This window comes from Dendrobates tinctorius, unplaced genomic scaffold, assembly GCF_039654945.1.
Source record: "Dendrobates tinctorius isolate UK_male_01 unplaced genomic scaffold, ASM3965494v1 ptg000136l, whole genome shotgun sequence".
Lineage (NCBI taxonomy): Eukaryota > Metazoa > Chordata > Amphibia > Anura > Dendrobatidae > Dendrobates > Dendrobates tinctorius.
Window position 1 is genome coordinate 316,554 of NW_027361804.1, and position 16,977 is coordinate 333,530.

A 16,977-nucleotide genomic window follows, 5' to 3' on the forward strand; every position below is an offset into this window, starting at 1 on the left:
AATATAACTACTACAATACTGCTCCCTATGTACAAGAATATAACTACTATAATACTGCTCCTATGTACAAGAATATAACTACTATAATACTGTCCCCTATGTACAAGAATATAACTGCTATAATACTGCTCCCTATGTACAAGAATATAACTACTATAATACTGTCCCCTATGTACAAGAATATAACTACTATAATACTGTCCCCTATGTACAAGAATATAACTACTATAATACTGCTCCTATGTACAAGAATATAACTACTATAATACTGTCCCCTATGTACAAGAATATAACTACTATAATACTGCCCCTATGTACAAGAATATAACTACTATAATACTGCCCCTATGTACAAGAATATAACTACTATAATACTGTCCCCTATGTACAAGAATATAACTACTATAATACTGCCCCCTATGTACAAGAATATAACTACTATAATACTGCTCCTATGTACAAGAATATAACTAGTATAATACTGCTCCTATGTACAAGAATAGAAATACTATAATACTGTCCCCTATGTACAAGAATATAACTACTATAATACTGCCCCCTATGTACAAGAATATAACTACTATAATACTGCCTCTATATACAAGAATATAACTACTATAATACTGTCCCCTATGTACAAGAATAGAACTACTATAATACTGCCCCCTATGTACAAGAATATAACTACTATAATACTGCTCCTATGTACAAGAATATAACTACTATAATACTGCCCCTATGTACAAGAATATAACTATTATAATACTGCTCCTATGTACAAGAATATAACTACTATAATACTGCTCCTATGTACAAGAATATAACTACTATATTACTGCCTCCTATGTACAAGAATATAACTACTATAATACTGCCCCCTATGTACAAGAATATAACTACTATAATACTGCCCCTATGTACAAGAATATAACTACTACAATACTGCTCCCTATATACAGGAATATAACTACTATAATACTGCTCCTATGTACAAGAATATAACTACTATAATACTGCCCCCTATGTACAAGAATAAAACTACCATAATACTGCCCCCTATGTACAAGAATATAACTACTATAATACTGCCCCTATGTACAAGAATATAACTACTACAATACTGCTCCTATGTACAAGAATATAACTCCTATAATACTCCCCCTATGTACAAGAATATAACTACTATAATCCTGCTCCTATGTACAAGAATATAACTACTATAATACTGCCCCCTATGTACAAGAATATAACTACTATAATACTGCTCCTATGTACAAGAATATAACTACTATAATACTGCTCCTATATACAAGAATATAACTACTATAATACTGCTTATATATATATAATATATATATATATATAATGGTTATAGGGCACTTCCTTCACTGTGGTACCACTTTGTTTAATTGTTGTTTGACTAATTTGGCATTTTAAATTTTGCCTAATAAAGGTTAAGTTTTAATATCCACCTTGCTACACAGATAATCTATTTGTGGATTGTTCTATTCCTGCTTTACATGCTAATTAAGGGATATTATTACTGCACTGATGTATTTATTTTATTTCTTGAGGATACTGTTTTAAATGGGGGAGGGGGTTCTGTTACTGTGCAGAGTGACACTGTCGCTTTTTTTCTTCATCTGGTGTAGTTTAGAATTTGGGATATAATGAAGTAATGTGTTCTGGAAGTGGAGCTCTAGATAACTGTGTAATTTCCTGCAGAGACGATCCCTGGCTGGAAGACGTGATGGTGGTCTGTGCTGGATGAAAGATGAGAAGCAAAGATGAAGGACTTCACCTAGAGACGTCACTGTGTTACGTGTACACTGACACTATACACTGCATACAATATACAGCGGTCCGGTGTATAATATCACTGGTGATCACTGTATTACCTGTACACTATACACTATATACAGAGCTCCGGTGTATAATGTCACTGGTGATCCCTGTATTACCTGTACACTTACACTATATACAGAGCTCCTGTGTATAATGTCACTGGTGATCACTGTATTACCTGTACACTGACACTATATACAGAGCTCCTGTGTATAATGTCACTGGGGATCACTCTATTACCTGTACACTGTCACTATATACAGAGCTCCTGTGTATAATGTCACTGGTGATCACTGTATTACCTGTACACTATACACTATGTACAGAGCTCCTGTGTATAATGTCACTGGTGATCACTGTATTACCTGTACACTGACACTATATACAGAGCTCCTGTGTATAATGTCACTGGTGATCCCTGTATTACCTGTACACTTACACTATATACAGAGCTCCTGTGTATAATGTCACTGGTGATCACTGTATTACCTGTACACTGACACTATGTACAGAGCTCCTGTGTATAATGTCACTGGTGATCCCTTTATTACCTGTACATTTACACTATATACAGAGCTCCTGTGTATAATGTCACTGGTGATCACTGTATTACCTGTACACTATACACTATATACAGAGCTCCTGTGTATAATGTCACTGGTGATCACTGTATTACCTGTACACTGTACACTATATACAGAGCTCCTGTGTATAATGTCACTGGTGATCACTGTATTACCTGTACACTGACACAATATACAGAGCTCCTGTGTATAATGTCACTGGTGATCACTGTATTACCTGTACACTATACACTATATACAGAGCTCCTGTGTATAATGTCACTGGTGATCACTGTATTATCTGTACACTGACACTATATACAGAGCTCCTGTATATAATGTCACTGGTGATCACTGTATTACCTGTACACTATACACTATATACAGAGCTCCTGTGTATAATGTCACCGGTGATCACTGTATTACCTGTACACTGACACTATATACAGAGCTCCTGTGTATAATGTCCCCGTCTCCACCTTTTATCGGTGCCATTTTGTGACTGCAACTTCTGTGTGCGTTAAGTCAGAAGTAGGAGAAACCCTCTATCAGGCCACGTTCAGTATATTCCCTCAGTATTTGTAGCCAAAACCAGGAGAGGATCAATCAGAGGAAAAGTATAATAGAAACACGTCACCACTTCTGGATTTCTCACCCACTCCTGATTTAGCCTTACAAATACTGACCGTGTGAATGTGGCCTTGGGCTGGTTTCACACATCCTGATATTTCCGGTACCGGAAAAACCGGTACTGAAGATATCCGAGACCGTGTGTGTAATACGTGTGCCGCCCAAGTGCCGCATCAGTACCACACGGACGGCCGCCGGGGAAGAATCGCTGCAGTAAGCACTGTTCCCCGGCCTTGGGCGCACCTAAAATGAAGCAAGTTGATCACTTCCCCTCCGGCGGCTTTGAGTCCCTGAAGAAGAGTAAAGCTATGTGCACACGCTGCGGATTCACCTGCGGGTTTTTCCGCGCGGATCCGCAGGTAAAACCGCAGGTAAAGTGACCTGCGGTTTTCCTGCGGTTTTGCCCTGCGGTTTCACTCCTCTACTATGTTAAAGATGTGAAACCGCTGCGGAATCTGCACAAACAATTGACACGCTGCGGAAAAAAAACCGCAGCAAAACCGCGCGGAAAAAACCTCAGCGTGAGCACAGCGGATTTGAAATGCCATAGGCTAACATGGTACTGTACCGTGTCTGCGGAACCGCAGCAGAATCCGCACCGTGTGCACACAGCCTTAAGATCGATGTTTCAAATATATTCCTATGTAAAAGGCATCTTACATGTGCGTCAGGTGAGGCTGGTAGACAGTAAACCTGATTTATCTGTACTGGTTTTACTACGGGGGGGGGGGGGGGGGGGGTGTTATTTTGCAGTTTGCCTCTGCAGCCGGAAGGCTAGGCTCACCCCTGTCGGTGACGTGTGGATTTTGTACCGCTCTGTGCTGTGTGTAGTAGATACGTCATGGAGAGTTTTCGGGGTCTGTGCGGAGGCGGTGGGGGACGGTGCCTGCGCCGCTTCTCACCTCTTGTTATAGAGGAGTGTGAGAAATGACATGAAAGCAGAACATAAAGCATCTCAATTTGTGGCTAATGAGAGCCGCATTACGGCGGCATCATCTCCTCCAGCGCCCGGCGGAGGTAAAGTTTGTAGAACTGTTCGGTATTATTGGCGCTCCTTCCCTAAGTGACCCTGAGTGCTCGGCCATTTACTGACACCGCTATTGTGCGGGGGATAATGGGCGGTAAGTGCCGCTCTCCCGACACTTTCCTCTGGATTTCCATCATTCTATCACGTTCCTTTCAGTACGCCCCTGTGTTCCTGGAACCGCTGCTCCGCCAGGATTAGATACACGGCTCAGCAGTCAGTATCACACAGGAGAGGATTAGATACAGTGCTCAGCAGTCAGTATCACACAGGAGAGGATTAGATACACGGCTCAGCAGTCAGTATCACACAAGATAGGATTAGATACACGGCTCAGCAGTCAGTATCACACAGGAGAGGATTAGATACAGTGCTCAGCAGTCAGTATCACACAGGGGAGGATTAGATACACGGCTCAGCAGTCAGTATCACACAAGATAGGATTAGATACACGGCTCAGCAGACAGTATCACACAGGATAGGATTAGATACACGGCTCAGCAGACAGTATCACACAGGAGAGGATTAGATACACGGCTCAGCAGACAGTATCACACAGGAGAGGATTAGATACACGGCTCAGCAGTCAGTATCACACAAGATAGGATTAGATACACTGCTCAGCAGTCAGTATCACACAGGATGGGATTAGATACACGGCTCAGCAGACAGTATCACACAGGAGAGGATTAGATACACAGCTCAGCAGTCAGTATCACACAAGATAGGATCAGATACACGGCTCAGCAGTCAGTATCACACAAGATAGGATTAGATACACGGCTCAGCAGTCAGTATCACACAGGAGAGGATTAGATACAGTGCTCAGCAGTCAGTATCACACAGGAGAGGATTAGATACACGGCTCAGCAGTCAGTATCACACAAGATAGGATTAGATACACGGCTCAGCAGACAGTATCACACAGGATAGGATTAGATACATGGCTCAGCAGACAGTATCACACAGGAGAGGATTAGATACACGGCTCAGCAGACAGTATCACACAGGAGAGGATTAGATACACGGCTCAGCAGTCAGTATCACACAAGATAGGATTAGATACACTGCTCAGCAGTCAGTATCACACAGGATGGGATTAGATACATGGCTCAGCAGACAGTATCACACAGGAGAGGATTAGATACACAGCTCAGCAGTCAGTATCACACAAGATAGGATCAGATACATTGCTCAGCAGTCAGTATCACACAGGAGAGGATTAGATACACGGCTCAGCAGTCAGTATCACACAGGAGAGGATTAGATACACGGCTCAGCAGTCAGTATCACACAAGATAGGATTAGATACACTGCTCAGCAGTCAGTATCACACAGGATGGGATTAGATACACGGCTCAGCAGACAGTATCACACAGGAGAGGATTAGATACACGGCTCAGCAGACAGTATCACACAGGAGAGGATTAGATACACGGCTCAGCAGACAGTATCACACAGGAGAGGATTAGATACACGGCTCAGCAGTCAGTATCACACAGGAGAGGATTAGATACACTGCTCAGCAGTCAGTATCACACAGGAGAGGATTAGATACACTGATCAGCAGACAGTATCACACAGGAGAGGATTAGATACACGGCTCAGCAGACAGTATCACACAAGATAGGATTAGATACACGGCTCAGCAGTCAGTATCACACAAGATAGGATTAGATACACGGCTCAGCAGACAGTATCACACAGGAGAGGATTAGATACACGGCTCAGCAGTCAGTATCACACAAGATAGGATTAGATACACGGCTCAGCAGACAGTATCACACAGGAGAGGATTAGATACACGGCTCAGCAGACAGTATCACACAGGAGAGGATTAGATACACGGCTCAGCAGTCAGTATCACACAAGATAGGATTAGATACACGGCTCAGCAGACAGTATCACACAGGAGAGGATTAGATACACGGCTCAGCAGACAGTATCACACAGGAGAGGATTAGATACACGGCTCAGCAGTCAGTATCACACAGGAGAGGATTAGATACACTGCTCAGCAGTCAGTATCACACAGGAGAGGATTAGATACACGGCTCAGCAGACAGTATCACACAGGAGAGGATTAGATACACTGCTCAGCAGACAGTATCACACAAGAGAGGATTAGATACACGGCTCAGCAGTCAGTATCACACAGGATAGGATTAGATACACGGCTCAGCAGACAGTATCACACAGGAGAGGATTAGATACACGGCTCAGCAGACAGTATCACACAGGAGAGGATTAGATACACGGCTCAGCAGACAGTATCACACAGGAGAGGATTAGATACACGACTCAGCAGACAGTATCACACAGGAGAGGATTAGATACACGGCTCAGCAGACAGAATCACACAGGAGAGGATTAGATACACTGATCAGCAGACAGTATCACACAGGAGAGGATTAGATACACGACTCAGCAGTCAGTACCACACAGGATAGGATTAGATACACGGCTCAGCAGACAGTATCACACAGGAGAGGATTAGATACACGGCTCAGCAGACAGTATCACACAGGAGAGGATTAGATACACGGCTCAGCAGACAGAATCACACAGGAGAGGATTAGATACACTGATCAGCAGACAGTATCACACAGGAGAGGATTAGATACACGCCTCAGCAGTCAGTACCACACAGGATAGGATTAGATACACGGCTCAGCAGACAGTATCACACAGGAGAGGATTAGATACACGGCTCAGCAGACAGTATCACACAGGAGAGGATTAGATACACGGCTCAGCAGTCAGTATCACACAGGAGAGGATTAGATACACAGCTCAGCAGTCAGTATCACACAGGATAGGATTAGATACACGGCTCAGCAGACAGTATCACACAGGAGAGGATTAGATACACGGCTCAGCAGACAGTATCACACAGGAGAGGATTAGATACACGGCTCAGCAGACAGTATCACACAGGAGAGGATTAGATACATGGCTCAGCAGACAGTATCACACAGGAGAGGATTAGATACACGGCTCAGCAGACAGAATCACACAGAAGAGGATTAGATACACTGATCAGCAGACAGTATCACACAGGAGAGGATTAGATACACGCCTCAGCAGTCAGTACCACACAGGATAGGATTAGATACACGGCTCAGCAGACAGTATCACACAGGAGAGGATTAGATACACGGCTCAGCAGACAGTATCACACAGGAGAGGATTAGATACACGGCTCAGCAGTCAGTATCACACAGGAGAGGATTAGATACACAGCTCAGCAGTCAGTATCACACAGGATAGGATTAGATACACGGCTCAGCAGACAGTATCACACAGGAGAGGATTAGATACACGGCTCAGCAGACAGTATCACACAGGAGAGGATTAGATACACGGCTCAGCAGACAGTATCACACAGGAGAGGATTAGATACATGGCTCAGCAGACAGTATCACACAGGAGAGGATTAGATACACGGCTCAGCAGACAGAATCACACAGAAGAGGATTAGATACACTGATCAGCAGACAGTATCACACAGGAGAGGATTAGATACACGACTCAGCAGTCAGTACCACACAGGATAGGATTAGATACACGGCTCAGCAGACAGTATCACACAGGAGAGGATTAGATACACGGCTCAGCAGACAGTATCACACAGGAGAGGATTAAATACACGACTCAGCAGTCAGTATCACACAGGAGAGGATTAGATACACTGCTCAGCAGACAGAATCACACAGGATAGGATTAGATACATGGCTCAGCAGTCAGTATCACACCGGATAGGGTTAGATACACGGCTCAGCAGTCAGTATCACACAGGAGAGGATTAGATACACGGCTCAGCAGTCAGTATCACACAGGATAGGATTAGATACACGGCTCAGCAGTCAGTATCACACAGGATAGGATTAGATACACAGCTCAGCAGTCAGTATCACACAGGAGAGGATTAGATACACGGCTCAGCAGTCAGTATCACACAGGATAGGGTTAGATACACGACTCAGCAGTCAGTATCACACAGGAGAGGATTAGATACACGGCTCAGCAGTCAGTATCACACAGAAGAGGATTAGATACACGGCTCAGCAGTCAGTATCACACAGGAGAGTAGTAGATACACGGCTCAGCAGTCAGTATCACACAGGAAAGGATTAGATATACAGCTCAGCAGATAGTATCACACAGGAGAGGATTAGATACACGACTCAGCAGTCAGTATCACACAGGATAGGATTAGATACATGGCTCAGCAGTCAGTATCACACAGGAGAGGATTAGATACACAGCTCAGCAGTCAGTATCACACAGGATAGGATTAGATACACGGCTCAGCAGTCAATATCACACAGGATAGGATTAGATACACGGCTGAGCAGTCAGTATCACACAGGATAGGATTAGATACACAGCTCAGCACACAGTATCACACAGAATAGTATTAGATACACAGCTCAGCAGTCAGTATCACACAGGAGAGGATTAGATACACAGCTCAGCACACAGTATCACACAGAATAGTATTAGATACACAGCTCAGCAGTCAGTATCACACAGGATAGGGTTAGATACACGGCTCAGCAGTCAGTATCACACGGGAGAGGATTAGATATACGGCTCAGTAGTCAGTATCACACAGGAGAGGATTAGATACACAGCTCAGCAGACAGTATCACACAGGATAGGATTAGATACACGACTCAGCAGTCAGTATCACACAGGATAGGGTTAGATACACGGCTCAGCAGTCAGTATCACACAGGAGAGGATTAGATACACGGCTCAGCAGTCAGTATCACACAGGATAGGATTAGATACACGGCTCAGCAGTCAGTATCACACAGGAGAGGATTAGATACACGGCTCAGCAGTCAGTATCACACAGGATAGGATTAGATACACGGCTCAGCAGACAGTATCACACAGGATAGGATTAGATACACGGCTCAGCAGTCAGTATCACACAGGAGAGGATTAGATACACAGCTCAGCAGTCAGTATCACACAGGAGAGGATTAGATATACGGCTCAGCAGTCAGTATCACACAGGATAGGATTAGATACACGGCTCAGCACACAGTATCACACAGGAGAGGATTAGATACACGGCTCAGCAGTCAGTATCACACAGGATAGGATTAGATACACAGCCGAGCAGTCAGTATCACATGAGAGAGGATTAGATACACTGCTCAGCAGTCAGTATCACACAGGAGAGGATTAGATACATGGCTCAGCAGACAGTATCACACAGGATAGGATTAGATACACGGCTCAGCAGTCAGTATCACACAAGATAGGATTAGATACACGGCTCAGCAGTCAGTATCACACAGGAGAGGATTAGATACACGGCTCAGCAGTCAGTATCACACAGGAGGATTAGATACACAGCTCAGCAGTCTGTATCACACAGGATAGGATTAGATACACGGCTCAGCAGACAGTATCACACAGGATAGGATTAGATACACAGCTCAGCAGTCAGTATCACACAGGAGAGGATTAGATACACAGCCCAGCAGTCAGTATCACATGAGAGAGGATTAGATACACAGCTCAGCAGTCAGTATCACACAGGATAGGATTAGATACACAGCCCAGCAGTCTGTATCACACAGGATAGGATTAGATACACAGCTCAGCAGACAGTATCACACAGGATAGGATTAGATACACAGCTCAGCAGTCTGTATCACACAGGATAGGATTAGATACACGGCTCAGCAGACAGTATCACACAGGATATGATTAGATACACAGCTCAGCAGTCAGTATCACACAGGAGAGGATTAGATACACGGCTCAGCAGTCAGTATCACACAGGATAGGATTAGATACACAGCCCAGCAGTCAGTATCACATGAGAGAGGATTAGATACACAGCCCAGCAGTCAGTATCACATGAGAGAGGATTAGATACACGGCTCAGTCCTTATTTCCTTTCTCTCCACAATCCGGGTCCTTGGGGGCCACTCCTGTCAGACGCTCTCATCTGTGATGACGGACGCCGTGTTCCGGGGGATCATTAGATTTCGTGTAGCCCCTCCGGCTGCTCCTCCTGTCACTCTGATCTCATGTGTTCCTCTCCCTGGGCATCTTACAGAAATGTCACCTAAGATGGCACATCGGTCAGCGGCGGCCTAACACAGGGTGACGGGAGAGTGACGGACACCGGACCTTGCGCAGACGATCGCACCCCGTCCTCATCCTCATCAAGAAAAACGATCTTACATCTCTGCAATGGCAGAAAGCAAAAGCCGAAGATCAAATGTATACGAAAAATAGAAAGTAACCGACCGGCACCCTGTGACACTCACAATGTATATATATAGGAATGAGGACTGTACAACAGAAACAAGGGTCAGTGACAGAGGGACGCATGAGAGCAGCAATAAGAAGGATGAGATCTCAAATCCCGGCAAAAAATAGAACAGAACGAAGATCAAATCGCTGCACCAGAACGATGATCGAGGGATCCACGGATGCTCGGGGGAGATCATGGTGGATTCGCCCCCTCTGCGCAGCCCTCTATCATTATCACTTCTCTCATTGATATTATGACTATACACATATCATCTTGTGTCGCCCGGGAATTCCTTGTTGTATTCCTGTAACTGTTCTGTTATCTCTGCGCTCCTTTCTGTTGTGTCCAATACAATCCTCATTCCTGTTGTGGTGTAATGACCACTGTGTCCGCTAGGGGGCGCTGTGTGGATGTCCCAAGAGAGAGGATGAGTGGCAGAATACTGAGTGGCCCTTGTGTGTCTCAAAGTGGGTGGCTTTGAGATGAAGGCTTGGTTATGTGCTGATCAGCAGAGCTGATCTTTCGTGCCTATGTGTTAGGGAGAAGCCTTCAGGCAGCTGGAGAGATGGGCGGGTTCTAGCTGCCTACAAACCCACCCAGGGGTGTGTCTGATAACACCTATAGTAAAAGGCTATGTGAGTGTGTGAGGGACCTGTGATGAGGTCATAGTCACGTGACCCGGTGGGCGTGGCTACGGACCATATAATGTGGCTAGGGTAGGTCACATGTGGTGAATGCTGGGACCTGATTGGTCCAGTTTGGAAGGTCCTGTGAGGAGAAGGATCTCCTGGCTGACAGCCTGTGGAGCGGCTGTGTGAGCATTGGCGATGTGTGCCTGAGAGCTCCCTGGAGGGAACTAACGTATGTGATGGTGAAGCCGCATCAGGAGCCCTGACGGGTGAGAACGCTGAGGCTGAAGAGCCTGTATAACGGACGCTGTGCTGATAGGAACTTTGTGGAGCTTCCTTTGGTTTATGCTGAATAATAAACCTCATGGACTATGTTATGGCTTATGAAAACCTGAGCTGGATCTGATTGTGTGGCTGCCAAGCGAGTGTCCCCCAACCATGAATGACAGCGCTACCTCACAATTGGTGGAGAAGCTATGGGCAGTGGTGTAGCCTTGTTGCTGGAAGCAATGGATAAGGACTGCAAAATTCGGTGGCAAAGAGCAACGCTGAGCCAGGAGGGCAGATGGTTATGCAAGCCGTGTGATGTGCTGCTGACCGGCCAGGTGTGAGCAGAGCCTGTGACGGCCTGCAAGTGGGGAAGCCACTGTCCAGCTGTGGTTCTGGAAACCGTGGGGTGGCCTAGTGAGTAAGGCACTGTCCGGATCGGTGAGCTCACTGCGGCCGCTTCCCCAGGAGAAAGAGACTGGTGATTGCTAGGGTGCCTCTGCGGAGAAGAGGTACCCGAAGACCTGTGTGGGCGACACAGGAGAAACGGACTGGTGTTCGTGTGGTATTGACCTGGGTCAGTGAGTAAAATGGTGACCTGTGTGGCCGACACAGGTATCGGATAGGTGTTCGTGTGGTACTGACCTGGGTCAGTGAGGAAAGGTCCTGGAGGGTCAACCCTGGGGGAAGAGTCGGATCCCAGGAGCACGTGGTGTGACCTTGGACCTGGTGAGGCGCGAGTGTTGGGCTGTCTCAGACGGAGACAGATGTCCTGAAGAGCACCCGCCGAGCCCCTGGACCTGGTGAGGCTGGTGTGTGGGGACACTATGGGAGGAGGGTCGCTCCCTGAATCGCACCCGGTGCGCCCTGTGTGTGGGACGGTCTCAGGTGGAGACAGGAGCGTCCTGGATAGCTCACAGTCAGGACACGTGAGTTTTTTTTGTGGTGTGTTTTTTTTTTTTTTTTCTTCTTTTTTCTCGACTCAGCCTGCAGTGGCTCAGTGGGAGTCAAGAAGGTGACAAGCGGCTTGATGTGGCTCAGTGGGGTCACGAAGGTGACAAGCAGCTTGATGTGGCTCAGTGAGGTCACGAAGGTGACAAGCGGCTTCCGGTGGATCGGCGGGTCCACGACGACGGCGCAGCAGGAGCTGCAGTGACACCAGCCGCTGTGTGTGAACAGCAGCCGGTGGTGCCGGTGATCGGTGACAGCAGGAGTTGTGGTGGTGCCAACAAAGACTTGTGTGGTATCGTAAGAGACAAACTGTGTGGTGTGAACTGTGGTCTGAGAAGACCGGTATAACAGACATGGGGAGATCCCAAAAGGGGGTGGAGTCCCAAAAGGGGACGGTGACCCATATCGGGGTGGTAGCCCAAAAGGGGGTGGAGTCCCAGATTGGGGTGGTAACCCAAAAGGAGGTGGAGTCCCAGAGGGGGGCGGTGACCCAAATTGGGGTGGTGGTCCATAAAGGGGTCGAGTGTGAAGAAATGGCAGCACTGGTTGGCTCAGTGGGTATGTCTGGGAAACCGTAATGTGCGTGTATGTCGTTTCCAGAATGTGGGTTATACTTTCTGAAGCATGTCGGAACGCAAGTGTGTACTGTGATGCTGCACAGGGAAGGAATCTCGGGACGGTTGGACTCTAAGAGTCAGGTGACTCCTCACTTTCTGTCTGACTGAGGAAATGGCCCAGGTTCGCTGTAAACATGGGGTCAAGGTGAACTATGTGCTAGACAGAGTGGTGTTTGAGGGGCTCGGAGGCAGTGAGTGCCAAGGTGGCGGGATACCACCAGACTTAGTGTATGCCTTGGAGGGGGGCCGGGACTTTGTCAGGTTTGATGATATATGCCACGAGGGTGGGAACATTCCTACTGTTGGACTAACCAATATGAAGACGCTGACGCCTCCTAACGTGGACAGGCCAGACGTAGGGGCGACCAGAGAAAGAATTGCGTCAGATGAAGTTACTGACCTGACGTCACCTGAAGGGTACCACAGTGTGAATGAGAAGGGTGTGGTAAACAATAAGAGCGTAGCTGACACACGGATAGAGAGTGTCTTGGGAGTTCACCGTACGATGTGGTGTGACGATGACGTGTTGTTGCCAGTAGCCACCACTAGGACAGAATCTAGTGCTGTGCTGACTGAAACTCGTGACAAAACTGACGCTGACCTGGTGGGTAAGACGGCGGAAGTAGTCACACGGTTAGTGAGTAACTGGAGGGATGACTTAATCTCTGGGGGTGACTGTGGCTCTGAGAAAGAAAGGGAGCACAGAATAGAAGGGCTAGAGAAAGAAGTCTCTGAGCTCAAAGGCCACATGGTAACGTGGCAAGGACTGAATAAGGCCCTCAGAAAAGAGGTGGATGAGTGTGTCAAACGAGAAAGAGTCCTGAGACAAACGGCCGAGCACAGGGTCGAGGAGTTCAAGAAAGAGATCTTGGAGCTCAGAGGTCACCTGTCCACCTGGCAAAGTGTGAACAAGAACCTCAAGGAAGAGATGGAGGAACTCGGAGGAGTAGTAAAAAGTCTTCTGCGGGAGAAGTTGGACGAAGACTTACCGCAGGTGAGCGTGAGTGATAAGACAGAACTGCCAGTAGCCATCGTGCCAAAGGGTCATGAAGTGATCCCATCGTGTGAAGTTGGTGAGTTAAGAACTAAAGAAGACAATCACCCGGTTGGGGCAACTGTAGTGAGGGAAGTGTCCGTGGTAAAGCCAGATCCTTCGGTCCAGGAAGAGAGCAAGACCATGACCTTCCAGTCTGTGATTGATGTACCAGAGGACATGCAAGAAGCCTGTGCGGAGGAAGGTGTACATGAGGCGGTCAAGGCGTGTGAGGTGCACTGGGCACCTGAGACTCGGCAGTTGGTGATAGTATCAGCCAGAGAAGATACATCAAACCGAGTAGCTGTCCTGAAAGAGATGCATTTGCAGTGCCTACATGTCAAACAATTGGTCAGGCAGAGTAATGTGAAGCCTGCTCGACGCCTAGAGATAGCAAGAGAGGCTATGGATCGGCAGGGTTTGCGGAAAGATGTGGTTCCGGTTCCCAAAGCTCTGATTGGGAGAATCATTGGAAGATCCGGGAAGGTGATGCAAGACCTCGTGAATATCTCCGGGGTGGTGAGGGTGAGGATCCCTCCTGATAATGAAGACCCGGTATCCAGGGAAGTGGGTAGAATTCCCATCATCGTGGTTGGCTCCGTGGAGAGCCTGAGAGACTTTCGGATGCTCGTGGAGTATCGGGTGGGGTACCTGCGAGAAATTGAGCAGTTGAGGCTGGACCATCAGCGAATTAATAATGAAGTACGGAATACCAGGTGGCGGCCGCCTCCAACCCAAGATGTAAGGACCCGAAGAGTTCCTCCAAGTAGTGACATGGCAGATGGCCGAAGAATGTCAGCAAGTGGCAGTTCGATGGGCCGTGCGAGGCTGAGACAGCAGTTCCTGTGAGACACTGAATGGGTTAGACTCAGGTCAGACAGTAGGCCTGATTAGGACTGATGACCGTACCAACCGGGAGAGCCGGTCGGGGAACGGAACAGACAGGAAGAGGAATATGGTGCCTAGACAGTGTCTGATGACACAGACAGACTGCAACTGGAGGGTCAAAGACAATGACCGATATTCTGACCGCTGGGGGCGGGGGAGGCCTAGCGCAGAGATGAGGCCGTATGACAGATGGAGACGTTCTCTTGACCTGTGGGGCTAGGTGTGATGAGTGCCCGGTCTTGAGATCCTGGTGTAAGATTGTGTGTTCAACCCCACAAGTTTGAACAGAGGGGCGGGGTATGTGGTGTAATGACTACTGTGTCCGCTAGGGGGCGCTGTGTGGATGTCCCAAGAGAGATGATGAGTGGCAGAATACTGAGTGGCCGTTGTGTGTCTCAAAGTGGGTGGCTTTGAGATGAAGGCTTGGTTATGTGCTGATCAGCAGAGCTGATCTTTCGTGCCTATGTGTTAGGGAGAAGCCTTCAGGTAACTAGAGAGATGAGCGGATTCTGGTTACCTACAAACCCACCCAGGGGTGTGTCTGAAAACGCCTGTATTAAAAGGCTATGTTAGCGTGTGAGGGACCTGTGATGAGGTCATAGTCACGTGACCCGGTGGGCGTGGCTATAGACCATATAATGTGGCTAGTAGAGTTGAGCGATACCGTCCGATACTTCAAAGTATCGGATCGGAATGGATCGGCCGATCTTAAAAAAAAAAAAAAAAAGTATCGGTATCGCCGATTCCGATACCGGAAGTCCCATTCAAGTCTATGGGACTTCCGGTATCGGAATAAGAAAAACCCTGTTTTTCCCTTGTACAGCCTCTCTGGGGTCTGTACGGGCCTTTCGGGGGGCTGTGCCGGCCTGCCAGGGGGTCTGTGCAGGCTCCGGTGGTCTGTGCCGGCCTGCCGGGGCGCTGTGCCGGCCTGCCGGGGGGGCTGTGCAGGCTCCGGTGGGCTGTGCCGGCCTGCCGGGGGGCTGTGCAGGCTCCGGTGGTCTGTGCCGGCCTGCCGGTGGTCTGTGCAGGCTCCGGGGGGCTGTGCCGGCCTGCCGGGGGGCTGTGCCGGCCTGCCGGGGGGCTGTGCAGGCATCGTCCGATGGGACTACAAGTCCCATCGGGCGATGCCTGCTACCATGACAGTGATTGACACATTAGCCAATGATGGGACAGTAGTAGTCCCATCATCCGGCTAATGTGTTAAATGTAAAAAAAAAAAAAAAAATTACATGCTACATTCATACTACATATATACTACATATATACTACATGTGGGAAATTCCCACACAGCAATGGCATAAAGTGAGACTAGGGACTTTTTTTTTTTTTTAAGTGGCGGAGGAATACAGTGCGGAAGGATACCTACCTTCCGTCATTGGATTCCTGCAGCCCGTAGAGAACGGCGGCATCAGCTGATGCTGCAGTTCTCTACCCAAGATCGTCGTGGGACACACTCGTGGACTGCTTCGTATCGTGGGTGAGTATTTTTGTGGTTTGTTATGTTAATATTTATTCCTTTAAAAGACAATGGCTTCGGGGAACAATGTGACAAGTATTGGTAAGTATGTTACATGTACTGTATGTCTATGTATGTATTGTATGAATGTATTGTATGTAGCATGCATGTAGTATATATGTGGTATGTATGTAGCATGTAGTATGTATGTAGTATGTATGTAGCATGTAGTATGTATGTAGCATGCAGTATGTATGTAGTATGTATGTAGTATGTATGTAGCATGTATGTAGCATGTATGTAGCATGTATGTAGCATGCATGTAGCATGCATGTAGTATGTAGCATATATGTAGTATGTATGTAGCATGTATGTAGCATGCATGTAGTATATATGTTATGTATGTAGCATGCATGTAGTATGTATGTAGTATATATGTGGTATGTAGCATGCATGTAGTATGTATGTAGCATGTAGTATGTATGTAGTATGTATGTAGCATGCATGTAGTATGTATGTAGCATGCATGTAGTATATATGTTATGTATGTAGCATGCATGTAGTATGTATGTAGTATATATGTGGTATGTAGCATGCATGTAGTATGTATGTAGCATGTAGCATGCATGTAGTATGTATGTAGCATGCATGTAGTATGTATGTAGTATATATGTGGTATGTATGTAGCATGCAGTATGTATGTAGCATGCATGTAGTATGTAGTATGTATGTAGCATGCATGTAGTATGTATGTAGTTTTTTTTTTTTTTTAACATTTAACACATTAG